Source organism: Aquarana catesbeiana, linkage group LG09, assembly GCF_042186555.1.
Source record: "Aquarana catesbeiana isolate 2022-GZ linkage group LG09, ASM4218655v1, whole genome shotgun sequence".
Lineage (NCBI taxonomy): Eukaryota > Metazoa > Chordata > Amphibia > Anura > Ranidae > Aquarana > Aquarana catesbeiana.
Window position 1 is genome coordinate 25,040,415 of NC_133332.1, and position 27,460 is coordinate 25,067,874.

At 46.5% G+C, this 27,460-nt stretch overlaps 1 protein-coding gene across 1 annotated transcript in view; it reads right to left on the bottom strand.

Moving 5' to 3' along the window:
* The window catches only part of LOC141107432 (mid1-interacting protein 1-B-like), a 28,020-nt gene extending 1,252 nt beyond the window's left edge, over nucleotides 1-26,768 (bottom strand). Inside the window, exon 1 of the mRNA XM_073598147.1 lies at nucleotides 26,639-26,768. The gene's annotated coding sequence lies outside the window, so the exon portion shown is untranslated. The remainder of the gene's footprint in view (nucleotides 1-26,638) is intronic.
* Nucleotides 26,769-27,460: the final 692 nt, after the last annotated feature.

Here is a 27,460-nt window from a genome sequence, read left to right on the forward strand (position 1 = left end):
AAATTCTACAGGGGCAGATGGTAATTTTCTATTGAAGGCACCCCCCCCGAACTACATTTCCCAAGAGCCCTTTCCCTAAAACACTGGGCAGGCTCTAGAGCAGGGGTAATAAATTTTAAAGGAGGTCTGGTCGCTAAAATTTTCTGCCAGCCAAGGTCTACATTTTAAAGTTTGTGCTATGACTCAAAGATCGTAGTTATTGTATGCATCAAAAATATAGCAGGTTTCCCCATAGATCAGGATTCCCCCATCAGAGCGCCCTTCTAGATCTGTTGTGATCCATCATAGTGCATGGTAGAACCCATGAAAGTGAACTGTGTGCCTGATGGATATGCCCCTGTAGTCAGGCAGGCGCTGGAAAAGTGTGCTGCATGGAGACATTTGTTGCAGGTGGCAGGGCACACATGACATCATTGGCTGCTAGGATGTCAGTGGTCCTAGCAACCAATGATTTCTAAGCAGCAGGCTTACAATGCTGGAGACCGGTGGGCTGACGTTACAGAGAGCAGCATAGCTTGGTTCATGTCCAGGCTGCAGTCCATTTCAGGACCACTGCTATAGGAGATTCAAGGCAAGCAGCACTGATTGAATGGCAAAAACCAATGTACCAATGTATATATGTGAAATGTGACAAAGTGGAGTGGCGTGGGGGGGTAGTAGTCCTGTATTCCAAGCAGGAGATCTGTAGCCCAACAGGTGTTCTGTAGCCCAACAGGCAAAGCTGACATTGGGTATACACTGCTGGCTAAACAAAAAAAAAAAAAAAAAAAAAAATCCCCTACTGCGCTATTGTATTCTGTCAGAATACACAAATCAGAGTTCCAATGGCTGATCGATTGATGGTTTTCCAGCAGGACCAGTCAACAGGAGCCAGTCTAACAATTGGCTTAGGTTGAACAGACAAGGGCTGCACAGATCAAAATTCAGTCGGTTCTTGCTAAACCAGACAAAATTTCAATACATGTATACCCAGCTTAACATCACTGGTCAGGATATTTGTGCAGGCACATCCCCAGAACTATATCTCCCAAGAGCCCTTTTCCCTACACAGTGGGCAAGCAGCACTGGTTCACTGGGAACGCATGTAGGAGGGGAACAAAGATGGCGTAGGTGGAGTTCTGTATCCCAGCAGGCAGGGCTGACAATGCTAGTCAGGATTTTGGTGAAGATAGGTTCACACTGCAAGTTGGGGGGGGCATATTGGTAGGTCAGATTTTTCAAAACTTGTAGCCCATTTTTTCCCACCCGACTTTAATATGACAGATTTTAATCTGAAGATGTGCAAGACTGACAACTGCATCTGAACTTTAGAAGCCTAGAATATACCTAAATTCTTGGAGTTAACTACTAAAGGTCTTTGGTCTAAAATGTCTGGCTTGACTTGTTTATCATGAAAGACAGCTTGTTTGGGTGTAACCTTTTTTGGCATTCCTACCATGCAGTTAAGATAATGATCATACTGTAGACATTGTTTACGCCAAGCGTCTTGGTTCTTTACAGTAAGAAAATAAACTGGCGATCAATTTTATCTTTAAAGAGAATCTGTACAGTTCTAAAATAATGCCGTTAGGGAATGTAGAAGCTTGTTTAGACATTTGGTGAATTGAATGCCTATGCAAATCTGTCATCTGGTTCATGATTCGTAGGTCATTTATGAGAATCAGTCTGAAGAGTTGACATCCCAACCAGTGGAGACTGGACATCATGAACACTTTAGCAGGAGGGGTGAAATGTTACCATTAGAATGTTCTCTTGGGTGACAAAGTTCACACCACTTGTACTGGTATGGTCAGGTACGTCCCCCTGGGTACAATCAGCCTGACCATAGATGAATCAAATATGGTCTTGTCCCTGCTAAACCATCCAAGATTCAAACCATGGCCAGGTTTGTTTTTTTGATCCACCAGTGGGCTGGTTTCCACCATCCACACAGACTGGTGGATTGAATAACCAACCCACTAAATCGCATATTGGAATTGTCCATGCCCCTTTGACATTACATTGTCTTGTTTGTGCTGGCCCTGTTTCTCCATCCCTACATAACCTTTAAATAGCTTGGGGAGGAAGCAAAGGGAAATACTATAGATGGGACTGCTAACATCTCATCCAAGATGGCGGGACACACACGCAGGATCAGAACTTTTAGATGCACAAGGGAGGCTTTTACAAAACACAACCCCCCCCCAATGCACAAGATATATTAAATTAACATTTATCATAATATTCAATTTTGTTGAATTGAATGATCTGACGACAGGTGTCTTTAAAAGCTTTGGAGTAGCACACGATTTCAGAAACACAAAGTAAAAGTCCTATGAGCTCCTGGGTAAATGGCCATACATGGCCAATTCTCACCCAATTATGCAAAACCCAAGCCATGGGTGGCATCATTGTTGGTACCACCCAGCACAACAAACTTGGAGTAGAAAAAAACAAAAAAACAAAAGCTAGATGGAAAGATATCGACCAAAAAGTGATAGCATCCCATCGGTCACGAGTGGCTGGATGACTACTACAATAGCCAGCCATGGAAATTCCTTCATCTATTCTATGAGTCTTGTTAGATTTCTCACTAAGTCTATGGCCTAAACAAGAGAAATCCATGCATGCATTGCTAGCATTAAAGTACAACTAAAGGCAAAAACATTGACTCTGTCCAAGGGGGATTAGGGGATTTTATTGCCATCTGTGCCCCCATTAGGAAGATTTGTTGGGCCCAATGGATTCTCTTAATTCGCAAGGATTTCCCCACTTCCCATTTTAGCTATAGGACAGGAAGTCAAAGTACTGTATATACTCGAGTATAAGCTGAGTTTTTCAGCACATTTTTGGTCTCGAGTGAGGGTCTCGAGTGACTGTGCCCATCTGCAGCTGTATCTTTGATAACTAAGACAGTGGGTGTCTCCCGCTGTGTCATGCAGTCTGTTCGGCGACCGCCCATTGTAACAAAGCCCCGCCTCCTCCTCATCCGTGATAGGACGGAACACTGATACAATGCTGGGAAACTGTCAGTGTTCCGTCTATCACAGACGAGGAGGAGGCGGGGCTTTGTTACAATGGACGGCCACCGAACAGACTGCATGAGACACCCGCTGTCTTAGTGATCAAAAAGGTACAGCTGCAAATGGGCACGGTTTATCCAGTAGCTGCTGCACTTCCAACCCTAGGCTTATATGCGAGTCAATAAGTTTTCCCAGTTTGTGGTAAAATTAGGTGCCAAGTCCTATACGGCAATATCCCCAGTGAGACGGAGACAGCAGAAAAATAAAACTGAAAAGGATTAGAATCCTCCCTTATGCTACAAGGACCTACTTATAATTGTAGGTGAATTTCATATGGCCATTGTCACATTGAAGGGTCTACAATTCAGTGTCACAATCAGGGCTTTTTTTCAGCTGGAATTTGGTGGAACTCTGTTCCACCACCTCTGACTCAGGCCTTCTGCTCCCGTCTTACTACTATCACTTGTAAACTCAGAAGTCCAGCTTCTGTGTTTATCAGTGACAGCTTATCTCCTAACATATCCTACAGATCTGATCGGCTCCCACAGAGTGCAGGATGGGGACAAGGGACATGAAAGTGCCCAGGGTGCAGTGCAGCTTCTAAAATGCCTACTGGATGATCCCCCCGTTAGTGATAGAGGCAGAGCCATTTACAGTGTGTGGGGAGGTAATAGAGCTATCTGGGTGCTTCAGCTTAATACAGCAACACAAGTAAGACATGTGGAAGATTGTAGAGCTTCTAAGAAGGGAGAAAATTGGAGCAGTGAAAGGGGGTTTGCATGCAGAGTAGGGTTGCCACCTGTCTGGGAATTCACCCAGACAGTTCGGGGTTTGAATCATGTGTCCGGGTTTCAGTCCACCTGTAACCCAGGCACAATATTCAGAGAGGAATGTAGCTCAGAACAGTGCCTGATAGGAGGGTGAGGGGGCACTATGCACGCCACATTACTATTCTTTGGTGAGTCCAAAGGTGTCCCAGGTCTTTTACAATCCTAAAGAGTATGCTAAAAAAAAAAAAAAAAAAAAAAAAAAAAAAAATTCTTTGCTCATAGTTGCCAACAGTCCCGATTTTCCCGGGACAATCCCGATTTTGGGACCCTCGTCCCGATTGGAGAGTGTCCCGAATCGGGATTTTCCATAAGGAAAATCGGGAATGTTGGTTTTTTTTTTTTTTTTTTTTTTTTTTTTTTGGAGCAGCGGGCTCCAGCAAAATGGCGGCCGGCGCTGCCGCTCTAGCTGCCTCTAGTGGAGAGGGGAAGGGGGCTCGATCCGTGCAGCCAATGAAGCGGCTTCTTTGGCTGCACGGCCCCTCCCCTCTCCACTGAAGCGAGCAGAAGACACGGCGCCGGCGCCGTGTCTTCCTGAAAGTTCCCCAGCCCCGTACTGCGCAAGCGCTGCGCCTGCGCAGTACAGGGGGTCCGCCATTGCCGAGGGGAACTTTCTCGGCAGAACACCGGCCGCTCCTCCACTGAGCGGGGGCCGGGCTGCATTGAGGGGGGGAGGCTGCACTAACTGAGGGGGGGCTGCACTAACTGAGGGGGGGCTGCACTAACTGAGGGGGGGCTGCACTAACTGAGGGGGGGCTGCAGTGAGTGGGGCTGCACTAACTGAGGGGGGGCTGCAGTGAGGGGGGCTGCACTAACTGAGGGAGGGCTGCAGTGAGTGGGGCTGCACTAACTGAGGGGGGGCTGCACTAACTGAGGGGGCATAGTTGCCAACATTGAAAAAAAAATATGTGGGGACACTTTTTTTTGCTGTAGGCGGAGCCAATCAATAATTAGGAGGCGGGGCATTCGTTTGTAGGCGTGGCCTAGTAAAAATAATAGTTGCGGCGCGCGAAGCGCGCCGCGGCGAAAAATGGGCGTGGCTTACGCGGAAAGTGGGCGTGGCTTACGCGGAAAGTGGGCGTGGCTTACGCGGAAAGTGGGCGTGGCTCAAGAGGGTATGGTTAGAGTCTGAGATGAATGGGGGAGAGGGAAAGGGGGAGAGGGAAAGGGGGAGAGAGGAATGACGGGACAGCAGCCCCAGGTCCTACACAACAATAGAAATATGTGTATTCTAGAAAGTTTAACAATCAGCAGATAAAGATACTCCAAACACCTGGTGTTAACGCTTCAATCATCCCGGCACCATGGTTGTTATGGTGTCAGGATGATTGAAGCGCATTATTTCTATTATTACATTGTAATATAAAATTAAATCATTCAACTCACCATAATGCAGAATCAGTGGGATCCCTGAGCGTGTCACTAGCCACGTCGCCTGCCACCAGCAGAGTCTGTCCTTGCATCAGGTGCCCCCGCCAGAGTCTGTCCTTGCATCAGGTGCCCCCGCCAGTGCAGCCCCCCCTCAGTTAGTGCAGCCCCCCCTCAGTGCAGCCCCCCCTCAGTGAAGCCCCCCCTCAGTTAATGCAGCCCCCCCTCAGTGCAGCCCCCCTTCAGTTAGTGCAGCCCACCCTCAGTGCAGCCCCCCTTCAGTTAGTGCAGCCCACCCTCAGTGCAGCCCCACTCAGTTAGTGCAGCCTCCCCCCCTTAGTGCAGCCCCCCCAGTTAGTGCAGCCTCCCCTCAGTGCAGCCCCCCCCAGTTAGTACAGCCTCCCCCCTCAGTGCAGCCCCCCTCAGTGCAGCCTCCCCTCAGTGCAGCCCCCCCCTCAGTTAGTGCAGCCCCCCCTCAGTTAGTGCAGCCCCACTCACTGCAGCCCTCCCTCAGTTAGTGCAGCCCCCCTCACTGCAGCCCCCCCTCAGTTAGTGCAGCCCCCCCTCAGTTAGTGCAGCCCCACTCACTGCAGCCCTCCCTCAGTTAGTGCAGCCCCCCTCACTGCAGCCCCCCCTCAGTTAGTGCAGCCCCCCTCACTGCAGCCCCCCCTCAGTTAGTGCAGCCCCACTCACTGCAGCCCTCCCTCAGTTAGTGCAGCCCCCCCTCAGTTAGTGCAGCCCCCCCTCAGTTAGTGCAGCCCCCCCTCAGTTAGTGCAGCCCCCCCTCAGTTAGTGCAGCCTCCCCCCCTCAATGCAGCCCGGCCCCCGCTCAGTGGAGGAGCGGCCGGTGTTCTGCCGAGAAAGTTCCCCTCGGCAATGGCGGACCCCCTGTACTGCGCAGGCGCAGCGCTTGCGCAGTACGGGGCTGGGGAACTTTCAGGAAGACACGGCGCCGGTGTCTTGTCGAATTCAGTCCCCTATCATATAGTGTCCTCCCTGTACTGCGCAGGCGCAGTACGGAGGACAAAGGAGACGCCGAAAGTCTCCGAAGTTCAACAGCTGATCGTCAGCTGTACACGGCGCCTGCGCATTTATTCTTACCCTATGTCCAGGATCATTCCCCACTATCCAAGTGGACATAGAGTTAGAATAAATATTTGCCGAGCGCAGCGAGGCCGTGCCCGAAGCGTGGCGAGCGAAGCGAGCCCGCGAGGGGCCCTCTTACACTGCCATCGCTAACAGGTGCCCGAGCGCCGTGTACAGCTGATGGTCAGCTGATCACCTTCGGACATTTTCGGCATCTCCTGCTCCTCCGTACTGCGCAGGCGCAGCGCCTGCGCAGTACGAGGCGGACACTATTTGATACAAGGACACTATATGGCAGAACACCGGCGCCGTGTCTTCTGCTCGCTTCAGTGGAGAGGGGAGGGGCCGTGCAGCCAAAGAAGCCGCTTCATTGGCTGCACGGATCGAGCCCCCTTCCCCTCTCCACTAGAGGCAGCTAGAGCGGCAGCGCCGGCCGCCATTTTGCTGGAGCCCGCTGCTCCAAAAAAAAAAAAAAAAAAAAAAAAAAAAAAAAAAACCAACATTCCCGATTTTCCTTATGGAAAATCCCGATTCGGGACACTCTCCAATCGGGACGAGGGTCCCAAAATCGGGATTGTCCCGGGAAAATCGGGACTGTTGGCAACTATGAGGGGGGGCTGCACTAACTGAGGGGGGGCTGCAGTGAGGGGGGCTGCACTAACTGAGGGAGGGCTGCAGTGAGTGGGGCTGCACTAACTGAGGGGGGGCTGCACTAACTGAGGGGGGGGCTGCACTGAGGGGAGGCTGCACTGAGGGGGGCTGCACTGAGGGGGGAGGCTGTACTAACTGGGGGGGGCTGCACTGAGGGGAGGCTGCACTAACTGGGGGGGCTGCACTAAGGGGGGGAGGCTGCACTAACTGAGTGGGGCTGCACTGAGGGTGGGCTGCACTAACTGAAGGGGGGCTGCACTGAGGGTGGGCTGCACTAACTGAAGGGGGGCTGCACTGAGGGGGGGCTGCATTAACTGAGGGGGGGCTTCACTGAGGGGGGGCTGCACTGAGGGGGGGCTGCACTAACTGAGGGGGGGCTGCACTGGCGGGGGCACCTGATGCAAGGACAGACTCTGGCGGGGGCACCTGATGCAAGGACAGACTCTGCTGGTGGCAGGCGACGTGGCTAGTGACACGCTCAGGGATCCCACTGATTCTGCATTATGGTGAGTTGAATGATTTAATTTTATATTACAATGTAATAATAGAAATAATGCGCTTCAATCATCCTGACACCATAACAACCATGGTGCCGGGATGATTGAAGCGTTAACACCAGGTGTTTGGAGTATCTTTATCTGCTGATTGTTAAACTTTCTAGAATACACATATTTCTATTGTTGTGTAGGACCTGGGGCTGCTGTCCCGTCATTCCTCTCTCCCCCTTTCCCTCTCCCCCTTTCCCTCTCCCCCATTCATCTCAGACTCTAACCATACCCTCTTGAGCCACGCCCACTTTCCGCGTAAGCCACGCCCACTTTCCGCGTAAGCCACGCCCACTTTCCGCGTAAGCCACGCCCATTTTTCGCCGCGGCGCGCTTCGCGCGCCGCAACTATTATTTTTTACTAGGCCACGCCTACAAACGAATGCCCCGCCTCCTAATTATTGATTGGCTCCGCCTACAGCAAAAAAAAGTGTCCCACATATTTTTTTTTCAATGTTGGCAACTATGTTTGCTGTGCACCACTAAAGGGTTTGACTGGGGAGGCCAGAGCTGAAGAGGGGTGAAAGTGAGATGTGGATTGGGGATGCAGAGGTAAGCAGCTGTGGAAGAAGGCAAAGTGCACCCTGTATGTATGTAGCACACCCCTGGCTAAAGTCTCTATTCATGTTTTTCCTGTCCTACACTAGCCATCACGTCTCATCACAGCAGGCATGAACACAATACATCTTTTGTTCTGGGGCTGCACATAAGCCAAAGTTTTGGACAGATGTGCCGATTGGTTGACTGCCTTTGGGCAGGGTCATTAAAACGGAACTTTAGTAATTTTCTCATGTTTCCATCTATTAAGTCTTCTGCCCTTGTTTTAAACTTTGGATAGGAATACATTTTTTTTTTCCTGCAAGTAAATACCTTATAGAGCCCACTTCCTGTTCGTCTGGAAAAAAGCCTAGGCTTATGACATGCACAGCTCTCCTGTGAGAGTTTGCCAGGAAGGGGGGGAGGGGGGGGAGGGGGGGATGAGTCGATGAGTCATAAGAAGGCCAATGAGAGCTGCAGGTGTGCCTCTGTAAATCCAGGAAGTGAACAGGCAGCAGCTTCAGCTGCCCACAGTTAAATGGATGCAGTCAGATTTAGTGGAGGGAGATTTCTGCAGCATATTTGGCAAGTAAAGAATCACAGTATATATAAAATATGTAAAGTGGTTGGAGGGAAGCTTCAGAATGGAAAAGATGTTTTCATTAAAATGTGAGCAGACTGAAGTTCCTCTTTAACTACTTCCCACCCGGCCACTGTACATAAACGGCCAGGTGGGCACTCTCTCCTGAGTGGATGTTCAGGAACGTCCCTCAGAAGAGGGGGCAGGATCGCTTGCGCCCATGCAGCTCGTGTCACCCACACACGGCACATCTCCGATCAGCAGGAGGGCTCTGATTGGCCCTCCTGATCACATGACGGCCGTGTCCATTTACAGCCGTCATGTGATGTAAATACAGAGCTGGTTGCTAGGCAATCGGCTCTCCTCACACAGAAGTTGTCAGTGAGGAGAGGAGAGCGGATCGCTGCAGCTGGCTGGTGATCAGTGACTAGGAGCTGCTTTTTACTCACTGATCAGTCTAGTGTCCCCAAAGTGTAAACACACAAAGTCCAAAACACTAGCGCCCGCCCCCCCAAAAAAACATAACAGTAAAAATCACATGTCCCAATGATTATCTGCACACATGTCCGTGATCACCTGCGCACATCTGTCCATGATCATTTGCGTACATCTGTCCGTGATCACACGAATTATACACTTAACGGGATTTTTTTTACCAAAAAGATTCAGAATACATTTTGGCTTAAATTTATGATAAAATTCGATTTTATTGGATTTCTTTTAAAATAGAAAAAATAGTGTTTTTTTCCAAATTTGCACTCTTTTTCACTTATATCGCAAGAAATAAAGAAAAAAAAAAGCTGTGTGTGAACAAAGTGATAAAAACTTCATTTGGGTACAGCGTTGTAGGACCGCGCAAATGTCATTGAAAGTGTGACAGCGCTGAAAGCTGAAAAGTGGTCTGGGAAGGGAGGGGGTGAAAGTGCCCGGTATTGATGTGGTTAAGCAAAACACCGGTGCAAGTCAATTTTTAACTTCAAAACATTTAAGGTTTTTAATCCATCCAAAATATTCTAAACATTAAAAAGGAATACACAATTAGCTCTTCCTCCAAGTACGAGGTTTTGGGTCAGTTTTATTCTGCCCAACATGGTTTGAATTGCAGCCGATTGCCGATGAAGTGTCTGAAATTCAAGCTGTAAAAAAAAAAAGTAAGCCACCACTGTCCACCAGCACATTAACGTGGTTGTAAAAGTTCAGTTTATATAAAAAAAAACAAAAAAAAAAAAAAAAACCCCTCATGTCATACTTACCCCCGCTGTGCACTGATCTCACTGGGGCTTGTAGTTCTCTTCCTGATTCTGTACAGTGGAGAGGGGAGGGGCCTCTGACCCAGGCAGCAGTCAGCAACAGTGTACAAGCAGAGCAACTCACTTGTACACTGAAGAGTGAAACTTGTAGCTGCCCGGGTCAGAGGCCCCTCCCCTCTACACTGTATACACTCTAAAGGAGAAATACAAGCCCCAGGGAAATGCCGTGAGCACCATAGAGCTGCCGATCGCCGCCTCCCACTCCCCCCACTGCATCCCAAACTGAAAACCAGAGGTGCGTGGGGGGGGGGGGGGGGAATGTTGCGTCTTGGGCCCCCCCACAGCAGCAGAGTGGCTCCGCTGCAGCACTGCCAGCATCATACCCCTAGATCCGACCAGCATCTCTTAGGAGCTTCTCACAGGCCCCCTACTGGCCACGGACCCTCGGTCTGCGTCCAAATGCCTGAATGGTCAGTCCGCCCCCGATTTGAGTCCAGGTGTGTTTGATTATACTGATTGGACTTGATTAGGAAAGCCACACACCTGTCTATATAAGACCTTACAGATCACAGTGCATGTCAGAGCAAATGAGAATCATGAGGTCAAAGGAACTGCCTGAAGAGCTCAGAGACAGAATTGTGGCAAGGCACAGATCTGGCCAAGGTTACAAAAAAAAATAAAAAATTCTGCTGCACTTAAGGTTCCTAACAGCACAATGGCCTCCATAATCCTTAAATGGAAGACGTTTGGGACGACCAGAACCCTTCCTAGAGCTGGCCGTCCAGCGAAACTGAGCCATCAGGGGAGAAGAGCCTTGGTGAGAGGTAAAGAACCCAAAGATCACTGTGGCTGAGCTCCAGAGATGCAGTCGGGAGATGGGAGAAAGTTGTAGAAAGTCAACCATCACTGCAGCCCTCCACCAGTCAGGGCTTTTTGTAGAGTGGTCCGACGGAAGCCTCTCCTCAGTGCAAGACACATGAAAGCCCGCATGGAGTTTGCTAAAAAAAAAAAACAAAAAAAAAAAAAAAAACCACCTGAAGGACTCCAAGATGGTGAGAAATAAGATTCTTTGGTCTGATGAGACCAAGATAGAACTTTTTGGCCTTAATTCTAAGCGGTATGTGTGGAGAAAACCAGGCACTGCTCATCACCTGTCCAATACAGTCCCAACAGTGAAGCATGGTGGTGGCAGCATCATGCTGTGGGGGTGTTTTTCAGCTGCAGGGACAGGACGACTTGTTCGCAATCGAGGGAAAGTTGAATGCGGCCAAGTACAGGGATATCCTGGATGAAAACCTTCTCCAGAGTGCTCAGGACCTCAGACTGGACCGAAGGTTTACCTTCCAATAAGATAATGACCCTAAGCACACAGCAAAAATAACTAAGGAGTGACTTCACAACAACTCCGTGACTGTTCTTGAATGGCCCAGCCAGAGCCCTGACCTAAACCCAATTGAGCATCTCTGGAGAGACCTAAAAATGTCTGTCCACCAACGTTTACCATCCAACCTGACAGAACTGGAGAGGATCTGCAAGGAGGAATGGCAGAGGATCCCCAAATCCAGGTGTGAAAAACTTGTTGCATCTTTCCCAAAAAGACTCATGGCTGTATTAGATCAAAAGGGGGCTTCTACTAAATACTGAGCAAAGGGTCTGAATACTTAGGACCATGTGATATTTCAGTTTTTATTTAATAAATCTGCAAAAAATGTCAACAATTCTGTGTTTTTCTGTCAATATGGGGTGCTGTGTGTACATTGAGGAAAAAAAATGAACTTAAATAATTTTATCAAATTGCTGCAATATAACAAAGAGTGAAAAAAAATGTAAGGGGGTCTGAATACATATGTATATTTTACTCAAGAGTCCCCCTTTACATCAGAGTTCCCTTTCACTGTAAGAGGGGACTCCAGACTGATTTAAGAGAGAGTACTCCAACATAACGGATGCTCTGGGAAACCCTATTTAAGGGGGAACACTGAGAACTCCGATGTATGGAGAGGACTCTGGTGTAAGGGGAACACTGTGGCCTCTGGTGAAAAAGGGGAAATCTGATGTAAGGGGTGCTCCGAGAACCCTGATTTACCTTAGTGTACTCAGAGGCAGGAGAGAGAAGGGGGGGGATACTTCAGTCACAGACAGGGATGGATGGTGAGCTCACTCACCCCTTGGCAATCAGCACCTCTAATCCAGATGTATCTGAGGCTGCTGAACTTCAAATTTCCGGCCCCAACCTACTTTCCTATTCTGGAGGCACAGCGCCGGGGATTGGAGTGTGGGCAGACAGAGGGGTGGGGGAGCAGATCGCACCCTCTCTCGTATGTATGTGGTTGGGGGGGGGGGGTTGTTCATGTTGGTTTGGGCACTGTTAAAGAGTGTAACAGACACTCAGCTTAGACAACTGCAGCAAGCAACCCTGCTGGGGAGGCCATAGTCCAGTCTAAATAAAGTGTCTGAGTTTCAAGCAGTCTGAAACCTGGACGCATGATTCCAAACCCGAACTTTCTGGATTAATCCTGGACAGGTGGCAACCCTATACCCAAGTGTAGTTTTATATGTGAGGGGGGTGTAGTAGGCATGATACACTGGGAGCTTCTTCTGCACCACAGAATTTCTCCCGTCCATCAGAAGCCTCGATAGCTGAAGAGGATTCTTTTCTCAACTTCCTCCAATAGCAGCCTCAGTCTCAGTGAGGTGCCGCTGGCTAGTGAGGGCAGCCTGACCTTACCATCTCCCTTTGTCATGTCACTTATATCAGGGCTTGACAAAATTTACTTTGAATCTAGGAGCCAGAAATTTTTTTTTTTTTTTTTTTTTAAATATAATAAATACATTTTTTTGTAAACAAATCTTAGGGGTGGAACATGTTCCCGAATTTGTACTTACCCTTTAACCCTTTTGCTGCCAGAGGCATTTTTTGCACACGTTACAAAAAAAAAAAAAATCATTTTAGGCCTGAAGATTACATAAAAACCCCAATCCTTATACATTTTCTGAAAGCAGACACCCTAGAGCATTGTTTCTCAACTCCAGTCCTCAAGGCGCCCCAACAGGTCATGTTTTCAGGCTCTCCATTATTTTGCACAGGTGATTTGATCAGTTTCACTGCCTTAGTAATTACCACAGCTGTTTCATCTGAGGGAAATCCTGAAAACATGACCTGTTGGGGCGCCTTGAGGACTGGAATTGAGAAACACTGCCCTAGAGAACAAAATAGTGATAGCTCCAAGTTTTTATGTCACACGATATTACCACAAAAGGTTTAAGATACAAAATTTCAGAAAGAAAAAAAAAAAAAAAATAGAAAAAAATAAAATAAACCACCTACACGCAGGGTGGTGCACGTGGGGTGTGGAAACATTCTGGCGGCAGCCAAGGCACAAGGACGCTATTTCTTTCTTGTCATGGTGACCTGGCGATTGCTTGAGCCCTGTATTATATATGACCCCAGATCAGGAGAAGCCACCTTCATTCTTGGCAGGTTAGAGTGAAATCTCTAAAACGGAGTACAGAGAGGGTGGGACAACGTAATCCTAGACCTACCCAGTTTCGAAAAAAAAAAAACCTTTAGCACCCTTCAGCTCTCCTTCAAGAGTCCTCCAGATCCCTTTAGTTCCATGCGCCCCACTGATGTAAAAAAGTCAAGAGTCTCCAGATTGACTCAGGTATCAAATACCCTCCACTAACTGCACCATTTTCCCCCCCCTCTTAGAAACACCACCATGTCAAGGACCACTGACACAGGAACATGTCCTTTGCCACTTCGCCCATTTTCTTTTGTCTACCACAACTATTGGTACCATTTTAGCACCTGCCACCAACATTACATACATTTCAATTCAGTGTGCACCATATTGGCCCCATCCTCCTGGCCAGTCACCAACAAGCACCTTCACCCTGAGCACTGGATGACCTTGTCCCAGCGTTGCACACACTTCCTACATTTTGGCCAAGCCAGCAGGAAATCTGTTGAAATTTGAGCCAGTTTTAAGGAGAACTTGGCCTCCTGCAACTCTTGCTTAAGGTGGGTCTCAAATCCTGAAAACGTACTTTGCGGCGGTGAGATAATTGGTTCAATACTTGTACTTGTGTTGAAAAGCAAGTCTGCCGGACCTTCACACCACATGAGAGGCAGACGTCAGCGGCTGCATGCAAAGTGAATATCTTCTAAACCGTACAGGTTAAGGAGATATTCACTTTACCTACAGGTAAGCCTCAGACTTACCTGTAGGTAAAAATACAAAAAAGTGTACACAACCACTTTAACTGGTTGCCACCCGCCCACTGCCAAATGATGATAGAGCAGTGCGGCTCTTGTTCTGGGATGGCGTCATATGACAGCGTTCTAGAGCGACCGCTCTCGCACGCCTGCGCCATGTTGCTAGGATACAGTGCGATCTCGATTTGTGTAAAGAGCCATGTCTGTGGCTCTTTAACCATGTGATCGGCTGTGTCCAATCACAGCCGGTCACACGTAAACAGGGGGATGCCAGTAATCGGCTCTCCTCGCCTCACAGGGGAACATCTAGGAATGTAATCAGGGCACTGAACAGTGCCCTGATTTCAAGAAATATAGTGTCACAATACAGTGCCCACCAGTGGCAGCAATTCGTGCCCGCAAGTGCCCATTAGCCATGCCAATCAGTGCTGCCCATCTGTACCACCTAACCGTGCCCACCAGTGCTGCCTATCAGTGCAGGCGAAAAATTACTTAGTTACAAAATTTACTGAGTAGTAATGGTGGCAATCAGCGGCTTCTAGCAAGACTGAGATCTTGCGGCGGACAAAATAAAAGACACTGACACTTTTTGGGGACCAGTAACACCAATAGTGATCAGTGCTAAACACACACACACACACACACACAGTCACTGTACTAATGGCTGGGAAGGGGTTAACATCAGGTGCAATCAAAGGGTAAATGTGTTCCTAGCCTGTGCACTGTGTGGAGGGACTTTACCAAGGGAAAAAAAAAAAAAAAAGGGGATCCATGTCCCTGCTTTGCAGGAACACTGGATCAAAGCCTTCACTCTGATAGGACGATCTGTCTTGTTTACATAGGCAGATTGTCCATTGCACAGGCAGAATGACAATCTGTGGTATCGCCACTTGGCTCCCATTTTATGGGATCACAGCGGGAGCAGGCCGCCGACAACGCATGTGCAGACCCGGAAGCATCAGATCACATACTAGGTACGTGAGCTGGTGCAGAGCGGCCGCCCTGCTGCAATACATCTGTGGTGGGCAGTCATGAAGCAGTTAAGGAAGTTTGGAGACCCCAGAATAGAATAGAGACCTCTGAAAAATATTCTGGCATCTTACCTTCCTTTAACTGCCATGAGGTACATTTCAAGAGAAAAAAAAAAAAAGGCGCCCCCACATCCATCATAAAAAGAAAAAAAAAAAAAAGAAGATTTACATGCAACAGCACCTTGTCTATATGAAAAATCATATGACATACCACTATGTTCAATTCCAAGGGGTGGGCTAGGGTATTATATGGACCCACTGGGACCCATGGTAGGACCAGTCCTGGGCATTTAGTCTCTATTTTGATCAGTTGATCCTGCCAGTAATGGATATACAGTCCTTGGGCAACCAATGACAGAAGTGTTAGGCACTGGTGACAACACTGCTTTCCCATAGATACAGTATAGTGAGTGTTGTCACCTTAAAACTGCTGTCACCAGGGAAGAAGGAAAAAAGAAACCCACCTAATGTAGCCCCCATATAGAATTGATAAAGTGCAATATTAGAGCATGTTCCCGGGTATGGATACAAAACCACTATAAGATACGAGAATGCAGCACATCCAAGACCAACGTTGGGTTATGACATACAGATAAAGAGTGAGGAGCTCATAACTACAAACTAAGAAACCCATCACCGTGATGAAACAACATTTTCCATCACACCATCGGCTTCCTGTCTGGTAATCCCTCTACACCAACATCCTGCCCAAAAATCCTAATCAGCAACCAATGGTCAGCCGGCTTCAGCCTGAAATGGCTACTATTAGGAAACACACTCTTCCTGCAACTATAAAGAAAATATATATTTTTTTAAAAAGTGTTCCTGCATGAAATGTCAGCCAACGCACATATTTGAGAACATGTCTCAGCATGGTCTACGTCACAATGTAAAAAGAATAAAAATAAATAAAGTGATCCCAAAACAGTCAAAAACCTACCCTTGTGTGCCAAAAATGATCACCCATTAAGCCCTGTGCATGAAAAAAAAAAAAAAAAAAAATTCTGCTTGCTGAATCTTAGATTTACTTTCATCAAAACGCATGATAGAGAGTTCAGTGGCAAGGCACACCAAATGCTCACCGTACAGATGTGAATGGGGTCTTATTTAATGCAATTAGCAGATAACTGAAAGCCACAGCAAATATTTAATTGAACTAAAATGTTTGCCAGTTTAAAAAAAAACAAAAAAAAACAAAAAAAAAAAAAAAACAAAACCATTGGGGCTCTTTCACATGGGTGGCGTGATAAGAAAACCAGGTGGATGAGCTGTAGTTTCTTCCTTTGGACACACAGAGCTGATCGAGGTAAAGGGCCAATCACAGCAGCCCTTTACCATGTGATCAGCTGTGTAATCACAGCTGATCTCACGTGAATTCCAATAATCAGCCATTTCTTTTCCTAAGCAGTGCCACTGAGGAAAGGAAAGCCGATCAACTACCCCAACATCTTTACTGATCAGTGCAGCCCCAAAAAAAGGATTCTTCAAAATTCTATAAAGAATCCCCCCGGCCCTCCAAAATTTGTTTTGCAAAAAAAATTAAAAATAACAAAAAAAAAAAAAAAAGTGAATACCAAAAGAAAGCTCTGAAAAAAAAAAAATCCATATGGGTACGGTGTTGGAAGACTGCGCAATTGTCAAAGTGCGTTCACACTGAAACCTGAAAACTGGTCAGGAAGGGGGTGAAAGTGCCCAATATGCAAGTGGATTAACCACTTCAGCCCCGGAAGGATTTGCCCCCTTAATGACCAAGCCATTTTATTTTTTTTGCGATACGGCACTGCGTCGCTTTGACAATTGCGCGGTTGTGCAAACAAAATTTAAACAATCCCCCCCCCCCAAAAGGGTATTCATCAGTTTAGGCCAATATATACTCTGTTTTACAAAAAATAACGCAATAGGTGTATATTGATTGGTTTGCGCAAAAGTTATCATGTCTACAAACTATGAGATATATTTAGGGACTTTTTTTTTTAATTGTTTTTACTGGTAATGGCAACAATTAGCAGCACTTCGACATTGCGGCAGACAAATCTGACCCCAAATGACACTTTGGGGGACCAGTGACATTACAGTGATCAGTGCTATACAAATGCACTGATCAATGTAAAAATGATACTGGCGGTGAAGGGTGTTAACACTGGGGGATGATCAAGGGGTTAACTGTTCTAATCATCCAGTCTGCCGGACCCACAAGCACACTCCCGCGGCAGGCGCCATCTTTTACGCAAAGACGATGTACACCTATGGCGGTTTGCGCAGGAGCACCAACCTGCTGCAGTATAATGACGGCGGCTGGTCGGAAAGCGGTTAAGAAAGCTTCAAAGTAACTTTTTCAAGATCAAGTCAATATTTTTTTCATCCATCGTTACTGGGCTCTTTAACCACTTGCCGACCGCCGCATGCCGATGTACATCCCTACTTGGGGGACGGATATAGTTATGGCAGCAGCTAGCTGCCATAACCCCGGTATCCCCTTGTTCAGCCGGCTACAAGATAAAAGTGGTCTCTGCGGCGGATTCCCTGCGAGATCACTTTTAATCGGTGGCAGGAGAGGGCCCCCCCCTCCCGCCGCCACTTACCGGAGCTGTCGGCAGCAGTGGAGGCGATCGCGTCCTCTCACTTGCTGTGCATGGAGACGAGTGAGGGGAAGATGGCCCCCACCCATCTCCATGACACTGCAGGGAGGAAGCGACGTCAAAACGTCACTTCCGCCCACACGTCTTAAAAGCACATTTTTTCAAATGACAATTTTTTTTTTTGCATTCAAGTCCAAATATGAGATCTGAGGACTTTTTGACCCCAGATCTCATATTGAAGAGGTCCTGTCATGCTTTTTTTCTATTACAAGGGATGTTTACATTCCTTGGAAAAGGAATAAAAGTGACCCAAATTAAAAAAAAAAATAAAAAAAAAAAATAAAAGTGTAAAAATAAATTAAAAAAAAAAAAAAAAAAATTTTTTCTTTTTAACGCCACATCCCGCCGAGCTCGCGCGCAGAAGCAAATGCATATGAGTAGTGGCTGCATATGAAAACGGTGGTCAAACCACACATGTGAGGTATCGCCACAATCTTTGGAGCGAGAGCAATCATTCTAGCCCTAGACCTCCTCGGTAACTCAAAACATGCAACCTGTAGAATTTTTTAAACGTCGCCTATGGAGATTTAAGGGTAAAAGTTTGACGCCATTCCATGAGTGGGCGCAATTTTGAAGCGTGACATGTTGGGTATCAATTTACTTGGTGTAACATTATCTTTCACAATATAAAAAAAGAATAAAAAGAATATGGGCTGACTTTACTGTTGTCTTATTTTTTTTATTCAAAAAAGTGAATTTTTTGCCAAAAAAAGTGTGCTTGTAAGACCGCTGTGCAAATACGGTGTGAAAAAAAAGTATTGCAATGACCGCCATTTTATTCTCTAGTGTGTTAGAAAAAAAATATATATGTTTGGGGGTTCTAAGTAACTTTCTAGCAAAAAAAACAGTTTTAAACATGTAAACACCAAAATCTCAAGACGAGGCTGGTCCTTAAGTGGTTAAACGGTGCAGGGCCCAGAGGCCAGTGTCTTCTCTGCCTATTTGGTAACCAAGAACTGGGGATTCCCGAATCCACACAAGCAAGATGGACGGAGGAATCCTTCCCGCTTTCCTATTGGGCTCCACCGCTGTCAGAATACGCTGATCAGCACTGCAGACCTCTGTTCAAACTAACATTTCTGAATATCCCATTTGACGACAAAAAAAAAAAAATCATTGGGCCGACTTGTGTTGCGTAGGGACCAGCCCACAGATTCTATTCCGTCAGTCCCTGTACACCAGATGAATTTCAATCCATCTATGGGAAGCTTTAGTAGTAAGTTGCGGTGGGAAATTGCTCTTCTCTTGCTCTAGTGTTTCAGAGTTTGTCATTTCCAGGGAGACCGATATGAGTCAGTGACTTTCCCACCATCATGACTCAGGACTGCAGACCGCACCTCGCAGACTACATTTTACATTCACAATACTCTCAGAAAATGGAGATCCCCACATACCTCCCACATTGTCCTCCCAATGACGTGCTTCTCCGTAGACTTCTAACCCTCGGTTCACTTCTATGCGCACGTGTACGAACTGCGTTTTCCTCGGGCACGGCAGCCAAATGACCCAGCTGCCCAGCCTGCATTTCCTGCAGAAAAAGTTGCATGCACCTTTTTTCAAAACGTGGCCTACAGAGAAGGCGCATTGTCATTTTGATTATGCGATTTTCCTGCAGTTCCTGCACCCTCAAAACGTGCTGCCTTTTTTACATGAGGAAGTGCCATACATGCAATCAGGCAGGCCCTTGCACTACATGGTTTAGGTAAATCTGAAGACAAAAATCAGCAGAAAATCTGATAGTGTGTATGGGGCTTTACTCTTAGGGCCTCGGCAACTACTGGGTGGCAAGGAGATAAGCAGGGAGGCGGCTGGCCAGGACTTGAGCCAAGGCAGAAGAACATGCGAGTGGAGCTGAATGGGCATGCGCCCGAAACCGAAGAATTAGTCCCTCCACTCTGACCAGCACATGATCATCAGCAAGGGGCACAGATAATGGAAAAAATAAGCCATAAGCTAGTAGGAGCGGCAGAGGAGGAGGAGGGGGGGGGGGGGGCAATTCAGATTTTTTTTTTTATTCTGCACAGGCTGTCTTTGAAATTGCCCCAGCCCCTGTTCAAATTCAATCCTGGGACAAAACTGGGGACAGACTTGGTCCGGGACAGTGTCCTCAATCCGGGGACTGTCCCCAGAAATCGGGGATGTCTGGTCACCCTACCCCATTCCCACCTGAGCTCAGTGGGACCGCACTTTACACATTAATGTGCACTTGAATGAGCTGCCCTACGCACAACAAATGCCCCAAAGTAGCTAAAGGACCTTTTCAGTCTTGGAGCAATGGGCGTAACTTTGGTGCGCATTTTGGCACATTTGTCTGGCAAAAATGAATGGCTCCGCAAATGTGACCCACAATGAAAGCAAGTGGGGAAGGAAAGGAATGCGCAGGGGGCGTGCCTGGGCACACCCTCATCACCAAGGCTGTCAACCATGCAGGGTCTAAAAACTTGCTACAGTTGCTCCACATCTCTGCATACTTAGCCAATAGGAACCACACTGTAGCCGCCCCTTTCCCAGCACGCGTTATTTGACTTCATAACAGGAGGTGCATTAGTTTTGGCAAAGTTTGGTTATTTGTATAAAGATTATATGGCCAGATAGTAACGTGTATGGGGACCCCTTAGAGCCATGTCACAGCAACTCTGCAGCAAACTCATAGGTGTGCACAGCCTATTGCATTAGGGTGTGCACCCCAAAACGCAAACATATTTGCATGCGTATATACTGTAAGAGGTTGAGTCAGTACACCATGTCAGTTTTTATTTTTATAACTTTTACAGTTTTAGGCTTTGGTGAAATATCATGGGTCTAAACAGGGGGAATCTGCATCACACAGGGTGAGCCCAGGCACACGCCTATAAGCAAAATCATGTAGCAGCTCCAGATATCCGCTTACTTCTCAGCCAGATACATTTGCAGCCAAAGTTATTGATGTGGCCGACTACAATGCACAGATCTACAGATCACTGGGGTGGCATTGCCTAAAGCCGGACACACTAGTTTTTGTGCAACCCCATGCGTTGCACGGAAAAAAAAAAAAATATATATATATATTTTTTTGACAGCTCTGGTTGGAGCCGCTGTACTAACCATGCAAGATTAGTGCAGCAATCCTCCCCCCCCCCAGCTGTTCTGACAGTGAGACGGCCCCCCTGCCAGAACACACCAATCAGCGCTCTCTGCTGCTGCATAGCTCCCAACTGTCCCAAATTTTTAGGGACTGTCCCTGATTTGGAACAATGTCCCTCTGTCACCCTTTCCTCCTCATTTGTCCAATCTATATAGTTTTATATAAAATGCACTTTCATTCAAAGTGTTCCCCAGTGCTAAACCTTTCATCCAATTTCTACATTTGTAAATGTCAAAAGCCAGTATAAAAGGAATATTAGTGGTAAAAAAGCACTTGTGAGTTTAACTAATAATTGTTTTTTGTATACTTCTCCTTTAAGGGGGTGTGGCAGGGGTGTGTCCTATGCCTACATACTTGCTAAGAGGTGTCCCTCGTTCCCATCTCAAAAAGTTGGGCGGTATGGTGCTGGCATGTCCCAGCATGCACATTCAACAGAAGCCAGCAGAACGGCTGGCTTCTGTCAAATAGACCAACATACACATGGGCAGAATGTTGGCCAGTATTTTTGTACCTGAAAATGTCTCGACATTCTGCCCATGTGTATGGGGCTTAAGGGTCATCATATATGTGAATCAACATTAGAGTTACAACAAAAAAACCAAACAAAAAAACCAAACAAAAAAACCAAACAAAAAAAAACCAAACAAAAAAAAACCAAACAAAAAAACCAAACAAAAAAAACAAACAAAAAAAACAAAGTGCTCAATAGTGTGTGTGTGTCTCAAGCAAACAAACCTGCCCCCCTCACAGAAGACAAACCAGAAAGGCGATGTTTCCCCATGGGAGACGGACTGGGAAGGCAGCGATCGGAGGCATTGCCATGAGGAGGCAGATGGGATCTGATGAGAAGCTTGCCGAGGGAATAGCCGGGGCTTCTCCTGATTGGCCGGGTTCCTGATTGGCCAGGAGGAGAATCAGGAGGACAATAGAAAACATTAATTTTCTATTGTCACAACTGGGTGGGCTCAGGGCACAGTGCTCTGTGCCCCGGGCCCACCCTTTTTTTAAGCCAATTAGAGCCATCGGATCTAATCATGTGCAAACAAAAAAATAAAAAAATAAAAAACCACACACACACGAATCCATGCGTCCAGAGCCCTGCATGTAGATTATGGACCAGGTGCATGGATTAGGGGGTGGCGCCCTGTATGGACGAGCAGCCACTGTTGGATAACATGCGTAGCTAATAAAGCCAGTGATTCTGGAAGGGCTCATTCACAGGTGGCAGTGCTTGCCTCCTCTAAAAAGCAGTTTGTGGTGGATTGCTTTCCAGAGGGGAGTAGACCAGTGGCAAACAGGCAAAGATGACATCACGTCCCCAATGCCTTTTTTTTTTTTTGACAGCCAAATAGGAGTTGTGTATGCAACACTGCACAGCCATTGTGAACCAAGCACTTGGCTCATGGTTGCAGCACTGCCCCATTCACTACAATGGGCCAGGGTCACATTTGGCATGGGTACTGCTAATGGACCACAAAAGGGGTATCATTTCTGCAAAAGCTACAACCCTGGGATGGCTGCATGCTCGTTTGGGTGGGTGATAAAACTGTAGCTCAGCTACCTTTTTTACTGCACCCCCCCAGCCAGCCATGTGAATGAGGCCTTACTAGCAACAAATGCTGCAAAAAGGGCTCAGAAAAGTACAACCCACTAGAAAATTTTGCAACACAGATCATTCCATTTTTTCTTGGCCAAAAAAAAAAAAAAAACTTTGAAGAACATTTCTGTAATAGTTACCAACCCTTGCTACACAGTTACTGGTGTGGCCGAGTCTTGCTACACAATTGCTAGTGTGGTATGGGCCCGGAAGATCACACTTACTGTTCAAATAAAACAAAATGAATAAAGCCAAGTAGTTCTAGAAATAGACGCCATTGCTGGTGCAGCCGGCCCCTTGCTACACCATTACCACCGATCTGGACCTGGAAGATCAAGCTCAAGCTGTGGCATCACTATGAGGGTGCGGACCGCACCCAGGTGACACCATCAAGTAAGAAGTGATATCTCGATGGTGTCAACGCCATCCAAGACAGCGCACGGAACAGCGCTACGGCAGCCACTGAATCATATAGACCCCCTTTCACATTGGGGCCGCCCGTGCTTTAGCACTAAAGCGACGCTCATTTTAGTTGCGCTTTATTGCTGTTTAAGCGGTGCTTTTCAGCTGCTAGCAGGGCGCTTTTAACCCCTGCTAGCAGCCGAAGGGGTTACAAGATGCACGTGTTGCGGCAGATCAAAAGCACTTTTCAGGCGCTTTGAAATCGCTGCCTATTCATTGCAATGGGCAGGGGGCGGTTTGGGAGCGGTGCATACACCGCTCCAAAACCACCCCAAAGATGCTGCTTGCAGGACTTTTTCTAACATCCTGCAAGCCACCGCCCCTTTTGAAAGCACTCGGGCAGCATGGGAGGCAGTTTTCTGGCACTTTACAGGTGCCATTTCTAGCGCTAAAACACCTGAAAACTGACTCAGTGGGAAAGGGGTCTTATCGGCATGCACCGTGCCTGTGCGCTGCTGGCCTGAAGCTAACCTGCCCTGCAGGGCGCTGTGGCAGGCTAGACAGGAAAGAGCCCTGATGCAAGTGAAAGGGAGGAGGCGACATCAACCCTTGTGATGCCATTAGGCTTGAGGCCCCTTCACATGGGCAATAAAAAAAAAACCCCACCACACTCTGACAGGTGGACTTGACCAGAAGGTCCATGCACCGGCAGGTGTAAGCAGACCGCCTATATCTGAGACACAAAAAAAAAAAATTTATAATAACACACACACACACACACACACACACACACACACACACACACACACACACACACACACAAAGCCAAGTGCTCTAGAAATAGACACCATTGATTGTAAGCATAATGTACCTAGACACTATAAGGAGTTCCATAACAGCGACCCTATGGCATCACAATTTATTGCTATTGATAAATATGTCCCACCTTGGAGGGGAGGTGCCAGGACCAGAGGCGTCTCCCGTCTAGAGACATTCTGGATCTATGAGCTGCAGTCCCACTCTCCATTCGGAACGAACGTTGAGTGGGACATCAATGAGTTTATTAATGAATCCTAGTTGTATCAGATGCTAGTATCCTGTCTAGTTTTATAATCCCAACACTGTTTATAATTTTGAAGTGTACTTAACACAGATAACATTATGTACATATATCGTGTTTATTTATGATCGTTATTGTGGTCCCTTTAGGAGAATCCATCTCGGATAGAGATAAAGCTATAATAATATCTACATTTGTAATGGGGGCGATCTTTTTAAGATGTACCACTTACCATCACTGGTTTTACAGAAGAGTATTAGTTATTTTTGGACATTGTCCTTTATTTAGGTTTTGAGTCTTTTTATTGGGCAGAGGTATTACATCATAATCTTAATAGTATATTTCTTGTTCATCAGATTTAGGTTATATTCCAGTTATTTTTCCAATACATTAAGATTTTTCTTTGGGGGGGATTCACCTACATGTGATTGTACTGTGAAGCCTGATACGTTCCCTTTCTCCACCCATTTCATCCAGTTTATGAGATACGTGATGATTAGGTGTTACATCTACATTTATTGGAAATACTCGATGCTGTAAAATGTGGACTTCGGTGGGTTTACGATTTGACGAGGCGCCACGCCCACATGTTCGTCACTACGTTTATTTGAGCGTATTCTTGTACGTCACTCTAGGTGGACATCATCTGACCTAATGCGTGTTGCTCTAGGTCAGGGATGGCGAACCTTGGCACTCCAGATGTTTTGGAACGACATTTCCCATGATGCTTAGCTACACTTCTGATTGCATGAGCATCATGGAAAATGTAGTTCCAAAACATCTGGGGTGCCAAGGTTCGCCATCCCTGGCCTAGGCAATGTCGTTTAGATTTTGGAACGCACGTTCCGCTGCGATATTGAGTCGTGGGCACGCAAGCCCTTCCGCCATCTTGGGTCACCTGAACGGACACTTGTACGTCGCTCACTACGAACGTTAGGTGCATTTACATTTTTTCTTTTGGAACGCACGCCTCGCTACCATACTGAGTCGTGGAACGCATGCCGGTCCGCCATTTTGAGCAAACCAGAAGTGCACATCCAAATTGACAGTGTCACAGCGCGAGCTGGATTCTCATCATTGGGGTCACATTGTCTTTATAAGCAAGTCTGGCTGCAGTGGAGGGAGACCCCAGACGAAGTCTAATGAGACGAAACGTGTTGGGAAGGACTCCACTGCTGCCAATACCTCTTTTCAAGCACTTGAATATCACTTTCCAAATGTGAGTGTTTTACCTATTAAAATTTTAACAGATTATACACAATTATGCTATGTGGCCCTTTCTTTTCATGTTCCTCATCCAATTAACCAACACATATCTGATGTGCAACTACCCCTGCATGGAGATCAAGTTCCTATAAAGTGTCGGGACGCCCTGGGTTTTTAACCGCAGAGGATCCCCAAGATTCCATCCTGGTTGCCATTTTAATATACAAGCCTGTTTGTTAGACTCATAGAACATATGTTCTTTTGAGTTCAAACCATCTGGTAAGCTTATGTCTGCCTTGATGGGGGCTTTACTGCACTGATGCTTCTGGCTTTATCCATTACACTTTGATACCATTGTGGTGAATTGGACCCTTCTCTTCCTTCACTATATACTGTGGACTTTAAAGTTTTCATGGATTTTTTTTTTTTTTTTTTTAATTTTTCATCTCTTTTGTTTACCAGGCACATATATGCGATATTTTTGTGATTTTTTTTGTTTATGTTATTATGGTTTGTACATTCTAATTGATCCACTGATATTTCATGATTCACCTTTCAAGGTTATTAGTTGGTATTTACCAACCTAATCAGTTTAGCGCTACACTTATACATCTTTGCTATTGGAACAAATCATCTGTTTGTTGTGTGAGATGCTATACCAGTTTAGACAGCGCGGGGTACACCCTTTTTTTTAATCACCAAATAGACACCATTGCCAGCAAAGCCGGTTCCTTGCTACAACATTGCCATCACAGCCATTCACTACGACGCAATTGCCACTGATGTTGACTTGGACGATCAGTCCTACTGCTCAATAAAAAAACAAAAAAAAAAAAAAAAAACCAAACCCCCAAACACCACGCGCACACACACACACACAACATAGTCAATGTGACAGGCTCTTGTTACACCATTGCCATCACAGCCCAGCCCTTGCTATGGCTTTGCCACTGATGTTGACCTGGAAGATCAGGCTTACAGCTAAATAAAAATTAAAAATACAAAGCTAAGTGTTTCTAGATAAAATAAAATAAAAAAACACCACACCCCACACAACATTGTGGCTAGTAGCCCTTGCCACACCATTGCCAGAAAAGACATTCTTTGCCACACTAATGTGGATCTGCAAGTTAAGGCTTATTGCTCAATCAAAAAAAACAAAAAACAAAACTATATATATATATATATATATATATATATATATATATATATATATATATATATATATATATATATTATTATTATATCTCTTTTAAAAAACAGCCAAACGTTTCTAGAAAGGACACTTTAGAAGCTTTGTTTGCAAACATTATCTAGTTGTCTCTTTGTAAGTTAAACACAATTAAAACTGCAACAAAGTAACCCACATCACTGACACACCCAACACAACTTCCCCCTGCACTGGAGATCTCATGAATGATGGATACAAAGATTCTTCTAGGATGAAAGGTTTATAACCAGTGCATGGAATGTGATTCCCCCCCCCCCCCAATATGACACTTGTATGGATTTACCATCAGACTTGCATCCTTCCTCTGTCTTCTCCCAGCAGATCTCACAGAAAAACTACAAGGCTCTTTCTTTAAAAACTTGGCACTTGTGCTTAGCCCCGCCCACCGGCTGCTGCAGCCTCCCTGATGACAGCTCTATTTATGGAGAACCCCATCCAGCTTCAGCATGATCACTGCTCTCCTCCTATTGGCCAGCAGCAGCCAGACCCGCCCCCTCCAGTTTCCCTTTACCCCTTCACTGCCAGAGGAAATTGAATCTTGCTGTGAAGAATGTGGAATTCTGGGTTTCCTTTCCAGGTTTTTGTCCCTCCATATATTGTGTGGCCACACCTGAGCCGGCCTCTGCCCAGCTGGGACTTGTAGTGCCCCTGGCGAGGCGTGCCGGGAGGGCGAGGGTTAAGAGCGATATTTTGTCTTTCTTTAACTCTTCCTTCCCCAGTGGTGGGGATTTCCTTTATAAGAATAAGAAAAATCCATCTCTCTCTCTCTCTTTGGGCTCGTTTACACTCTGCGGTGGATCGCTTTTCAGAGGGCGTTTGACAAGCAGTGGGGAGACAACATGATTCCTTCTTTTTTTTAAACCCGAAGGAGCGGCGCACACCGGAAAGGAAAGGCGCATTTCGCGTGCGTTTTCCTGCACCGCGCTCCAGTCCTCGTTCACACTTGTGCGACTTGTCATGCGACTTTGGACTTCACAGTCGCATTACAAGTCGTACCGCCATGTTTTCCAATCTTAACTGTTCATATCTGTGCGACTTAGGCCCCTATCCCACTTGTGCGACTTTTCCTGCGACTTAGGACTGCAAAGTCGCATGACAAGTCGTT